A 6,000-nucleotide genomic window follows, 5' to 3' on the forward strand; every position below is an offset into this window, starting at 1 on the left:
ATTCTCTAAGGAGAATGCAACTGATTTATTCCATGCTCATCACAGGCCTGTATTCTCTGTCTTGACGCATTCTTTCGTTAAGTCTCTTTTGTAGGGGCCTGTAATTCATTATCCTTCCTGAGACACAGACAGTGATTGTGGCTCCGTTGTTGATAAATGTTGTTGTGATAGTGACCGCTATGACCTTGTTGGCGGCCTCCTCTTGCCTTGTTATGTGGGTGTTGTTTCATGTGGACAAAAGGGCAGCACAATGCTTCTGACTATAAGTGAAAATCATTATCTCAGTCTCTTATGCTCATAAATGTGTATATGCAAAGACACGCTGGTGTGAAAGACATTGACTAAGTGCAGTGCATGGTTATACAGTCGTATTCTTAACCAATATATTTTTAAGTAATAGCTTATTTATAAATAATATTATAGCTGTTTTATTGGCCTGAAGTAAATTAAATGAACAAGGCAGATGGTTCTGGATTGCTTTGGATGAGGGATATTTTAGCAATTGGCTCTTTTATAATGACTGTCTACATGAAATGCACTTTGCAGCACAGCTATTAAACTTTGTTCTTTTTTGATTTGCTGGCCACGGCTTTGCTCTTAAATCTTATGCGCAATCACGCTTAACTGGTGCATCGAGTAGCCCTCATCCGGCTATCAGTGACAGGGCTGGAATTAATTGCAGACGACCCACTAATTTCATCTTGCCTCCACCGGCTTGCCTCCAATGGCTTCCCTGAGAAATTACCTGACAATGGGAGCACAGAGGAGAAGGAAGGGAAGGGGGTGGGGAGGTGGGGCGTGTGTTTACTTTTTTTTGCAGAGAATTGATTTATGTCGCTTCAAGGGAGAGGCCAGAGAAGGTTAAACCTTGGCTCAGCGGAAGGGCACCGACCTACACGGCTGCGCTTCGCCCCGTGTTTAATGCGTTGTCTCTGCTGTGTTGCATCCGTGCCAGTCCTGTTGGAGCGAGACCTACATTTGCATGAGAATGGGCAATATTGTTTCAGGTCTCAGGAGCGTTCTGATGACTCGGAAAAGCTGTTTCTGTCTGATTGCCTGAATTGAGAGCAATTAGTCAAAACGACGCTCGTCCTGTCCTCGTTCAGAAAAAAACCCTGCCATTACGCATCCCTCTGACTCAAATAGCGCACAGTGATTTATGCCCCACATGACGGCTGCTCAGACCTTGCATTGAATCAAAAACCTCTTTGTTTCCCTCCATTAGACAGACGTTGACAATCTTTAAAGGCCGACTTGGCAGGCACAGACTGGGAGGCGAGGCATTGTAATGGAAGTGAGTTTTATTTTCCCGCTCCCCATAATCGATGCTTTTGCAGTCCCATTTCTTAGCATCGACAGCAATCATGAGCCATTTTTTCCCCGTTGGGACTGTGCGGTAGGTCAATTCAAAAGTGTGTTTGATTTAGTCCGGAGTTAGCGCTTTTTCTTAGGGTGATGTGATTGTGCAGTGTGTTGCATAGTGTACTGCTTTCACGTCCTCAGCTGCCGGGTTCTCATCAAAGGAAGAAAAGGAGAAAAAAAGGTACCCTGACCCCCACTCACGCCTCCCGCAGAGCAGGCTCTCGGCCTCATGCGATTAGCTCCCTGCCTGGAGACGACAGCCGCTGTTGTACTGCTTTCACCGGGCATTAGCCCCCTGATTACAGCCTGTCCGCCGGCTTCATTACCAATCACACGAGCTCTGCCTGAGAGTGCTTAGAAGGACCTAGGGAAAGAGAGGGAGGAGACGTGTGGATGGGTGTGGTGTGGGGGGCTTATTCCACCGTGGCAACCATGCCTCTGCCTCTGACATCTGCCTCTTAATGTCTCCGAGGAAGACTTTGGGACTCAGTAATGTTACAGCATGGCTATGACTACGTCTTTGTGGATGAATCTCTCCTTGAAGGATGGATTTTAAGTGGCTGTGTCACGTTATAGTGAACTCTGTGTTTGTTTTTCTGTCCCTTCACTCTTTAATCTGACCCCGTGGTTTCTGCCAGATAATTCTGGAGTCACTGAAGTGGAGTTCCAGTCTGTCTGGATGAGCTCATCCTTCCCAGTGCACTCTGGCCTGGTGAATGGGTGGGTCTCTCAGCAGCACGTCGAGTGTCTGTATCAGATTACAGCAGCACAGTCACACGCTGAGGCAAGGCTGGGGTGGGGATGACAACTTCAAAGCATTCTCTGGCCTCCCTCACATGTAAACAGGTGTAGACTCTTCACTGGAAACCACCAGTGACTAACTGCCCTGATCCACCCACAGTAGGAAATTAGTTTCTTCTTTATTCAAGTAGCAAGATGGAGTTCTGGTGCCCTCTGCCAGATCCGCCGGCCAATCAGAGTTGATAGCGCAGTAAATCCAGACGCTCCCATTTCTCCATTAAAGGCCTGAGATTGACTGAGAGCTGTTTGTAACAAGCCCATAATGTTATCAAGAGACCGGGGAGAGCCTCAAAGTTTCAGAGAGCCTTTATTGTTCCTGGATGGTTAATGCAGTTTCGCACTTATTACAGTGTTTATGTCCGCCATTAATCTTTGATGAAACTTTGGCACTGGTCTTGATGAGAAGAAAACGAAAAAAGAAAGCAGCCTTCTGTCTGAGCTAAATGTTAAGAGCATAGCGCCCCCCCCCTTCAGATCAGTGATCAAATAGGAGCCAGTAAAAAAACTATTTCAGTGAAGGCAGTGTGAGGACCCGATGGAGGTAGCCATTCCCTGCGTGTGGAATAAGGATGACTCTAATGGAGATGGCCAATAGCTCCACATTCACCCACTCCTCTCTTCAGTTGACAAATGAATAGGGCATATTTGAATCTGTGGGATCTCCCCTGAAAGGTGTGTATCTCTCTCTCTCTCTCTCTCTCTCTCTCTCTCTCTATCTCTCTCTCTCTCTGTGTGTGTGTCTGTGTCTGTGTAGTGGCGCTGTTTGGAGACTAAGTGGGGAAGCGGGAGGCGTCCACATTTCCTCTGTAACAGCTTCATGTGCATTACACGGCCGAGTATCATTTCACTGGGGAAAGAGGAACTCATTCCAAAATGTGATTATCAGTGCAATGAGTGCGTTGGCTTGCCACTCATCCATCAGTGTCCAACCAGCTTCTCACAACCAACTCACTCATGAACCCATGCTAGAGTTGTCTCACAACTAATGGTGTATGTGTGCTTGTGTGGGTGTGTGTGTGTGTGTGTGTGTGTGTGTGGGTGTCGGTGTGGATGTTAGATGTGAAGTAAGTGAATAAGGTTTGTGAGAGCAAGAATATCTTGCCTATGAGGAATGGAGAGTATGTATGACATGATTATGTGTAGGTCCCCTAGTGTATATCAATGAGCAGTGCGAAGAGTGTTTAAGTTGAGTCTAAGTGCCCAGCTCAGTCTCATGGAAGTCATAACAGAGAACAGCACACAGATCAAAAGAGCGAAACTCGTTGCGATGACTAACATGTTGTTCCAGTGTTGCATAATACAATTAGCATTTTAGACAGTGTATAGCAAGGTCAGGGTAAAAATCTGCTTTCTATGCTAAGGCTGACTCTGCTGTCACATCGAATTGCACTGCAGATAGTAACTTCCCCACATGCTCATGGGAACAGTCCCACATGACGCTGGTTTTATTGTTTACGTAGCATTAGCCTTCTGATGACTCTCAGATGTGTGTTCAGCTCGTAGGTGACCTTTGCGACTCTCAAAGCAGGCCTGCTTGTTATCTAAGGAATGGCCCGGACCTGAACTAAAATAAACAACTGTGCAGCTGAATGTCTAAAATTAATTTCACTACCTGCCAACCGTGCCAGTGAAAGGTATTTAGCAATAGCTTCCTGATATGCGCAGTTATTCTAGGTTAGTGTATCTTTTACAGGGGGAAATGGCTGCCGTGACCTGGACTTATCAGTGATTTAGGGCCCCCAGGGACACCTGTCGCCATGTTGTGACACTGCGTACACATGGCTGTCACCGTCACTGTGCTCCGCCGTGTGATCTAAAAGTGAACTGAGACCCAGCTGCCGTCGCCCACTCCGAGCGTGGGCCTAAAGCGATGACACAGCATGGTCACTGCAAATGCTCCTTCGCTGAGCGACCTCGCTCCAGACAATGAACCTGTTGGTGATGTTGCCCCCCCCACCCTCCACCACCACTACCCAGTCATCCTCCACCTCTACCACCACCACTACCCAGTCATCCTCCACCTCTACCACCACCATCTGCAGGAGAGCGTGCTTCCTTGTCCCCGAAAAACAATAATCTGTCTTCTAATTCCCCCCTTTTTTCCAAGAGCCGGTGAAAAGAAGAGCCCCTTTCAGAGCACGCTGCCTCAGCTTCTGGCACGCTGGTCACTGTGGAGGCTGTGGGTGGACTGTCAATAAACACACACCGCAAATGAATGTGGAAAAGACTCACAGTCAAAGAATGTTTGCTTTCTTTCCAGGGTTTTGGAAATATTATTATTTTTGGTCGTACACATGCACACGGTTGCATTTTTGTAGCTTCTCTGTCTCTAACTATAAGCCCCTTCTGTGAAGAAGTAGACTTAAAGGGTTTTTGTTTGGACAAAATCAAAAGCCCATTATTAATTATATTTTATAGGTTAATCTGAGGTTAAAGAATTTAAAGCATTATTAAGGTTTACTGCATTGATGTCAATGTCTAGTGGATAAAATGCAGCCATATTGTGTGGATCTTTGTTGGGTGGTTTAAATGTAGGATGCCTCCAAACATTGTTACACCGAATTAAATTGGAGGCCTATGGAGTTACAAGGCTCATATCTCTGGTGCACGCCACGAGCAGAGAAAAGACGAGGGGAATAAATCTCTTTTCAAACGCCCTGGCTCCCCCAATGCTGAATGATCTGCTTTGAATTCTGTTCGGAGCTCGTGGGATGCAATGCGTATCCGTCACACCCGCATCCATAAACAGGAGGCACGGCGGCGACACCATGGCAGCATAGCACGTCTCTCTCCTTCTCTCTCTCTCTCTCTCTCTCTCTCTCTTTCTCACTCTCTCTGGCTCCTCTGCTCTCCTCTCTTCTCCTCTCGCCACACTCGATTCGCTCCGACCGTAAAACATCACTTCATTTGCACGCGGAAAGGGTGAAAGGCAGTTGCGGAACAGAAGAGGCGGCCCTCTGGTACCTGGCCAGAAGACGTGGCTCGAGCCAGAGACACACACACACACGCACACGCACACGCACACACGTGCGCGTTCTTGAATCGCAGGGCAAATTGCGATACAGGCGGTCCCCTGCTGGGAACGCTCAGCTTATTAATATTTCAAAAATATGCCGTGTTATCAGGGCAAACACAGCTGCTCCAAAATAAATAAAGTCAAAGATGCAGTTTGGCTGTACACACTCTGTCTTTCATGTGGACCCTTGCGATAACGCAGTGGCAGAAAAAGCCATTGTGCTGTCACACCGACCTTTTCAGTTAGTGTGTGTCTGTTTGTGTGTGTTTGTCTCTCTCTGTCTCTATGTGTATGTATGTGGAGTGTTTAAGTGAATGCATAAGTGTGTGTGTGTGTGTGTGTAACGTGTATGTGAGGATGTGTCTATGTGTGCTTTGGTGTGCTGCAATGTTGGCCCAAAAAAGATTGTCATGTGTGGTCTAGAGTAGTGATCGGGCCCTAAAAAGACACCTCCTGGTGTATATTTAAATATGAAGCCATAGGCAGCCGCCACTCACAGAGTAACCACTCTGCTGTTCTTGAATGGAGGTGCTATGCTGAATATAAATTTAGATTCTGCGTATGAATCCCACACCTTGGCGTTCAGCAACCATGCAAAATGGGCACAAAGAAAGGAAGTCTATTAGGAGACTTTGGAAGCAAACGCTGGATCCTTTCCTTATTATTAATATGCATGGATAAATGGGCGCCCATTCTGCCTGCCAATGTTTTCAGGCAACAATCTGGCTTTGAGACCCTTAATTGGACTACAGTGCACCACCGAAGAAGCTGCCTCATAATTATCACTTAGCTATCACAAAGTACATCAGAGCACTGCACTG

At 46.8% G+C, this 6,000-nt stretch overlaps 1 protein-coding gene across 12 annotated transcripts in view; it reads left to right on the forward strand.

Moving 5' to 3' along the window:
• Nucleotides 1-6,000, forward strand: part of ptprma (protein tyrosine phosphatase receptor type Ma) — a 190,291-nt gene that overhangs the window by 41,181 nt on the left and 143,110 nt on the right. The gene's annotated exons all lie outside the window — the stretch shown is intronic.

This window comes from Alosa sapidissima, chromosome 17 (assembly GCF_018492685.1).
Source record: "Alosa sapidissima isolate fAloSap1 chromosome 17, fAloSap1.pri, whole genome shotgun sequence".
Classification (NCBI taxonomy): domain Eukaryota; kingdom Metazoa; phylum Chordata; class Actinopteri; order Clupeiformes; family Clupeidae; genus Alosa; species Alosa sapidissima.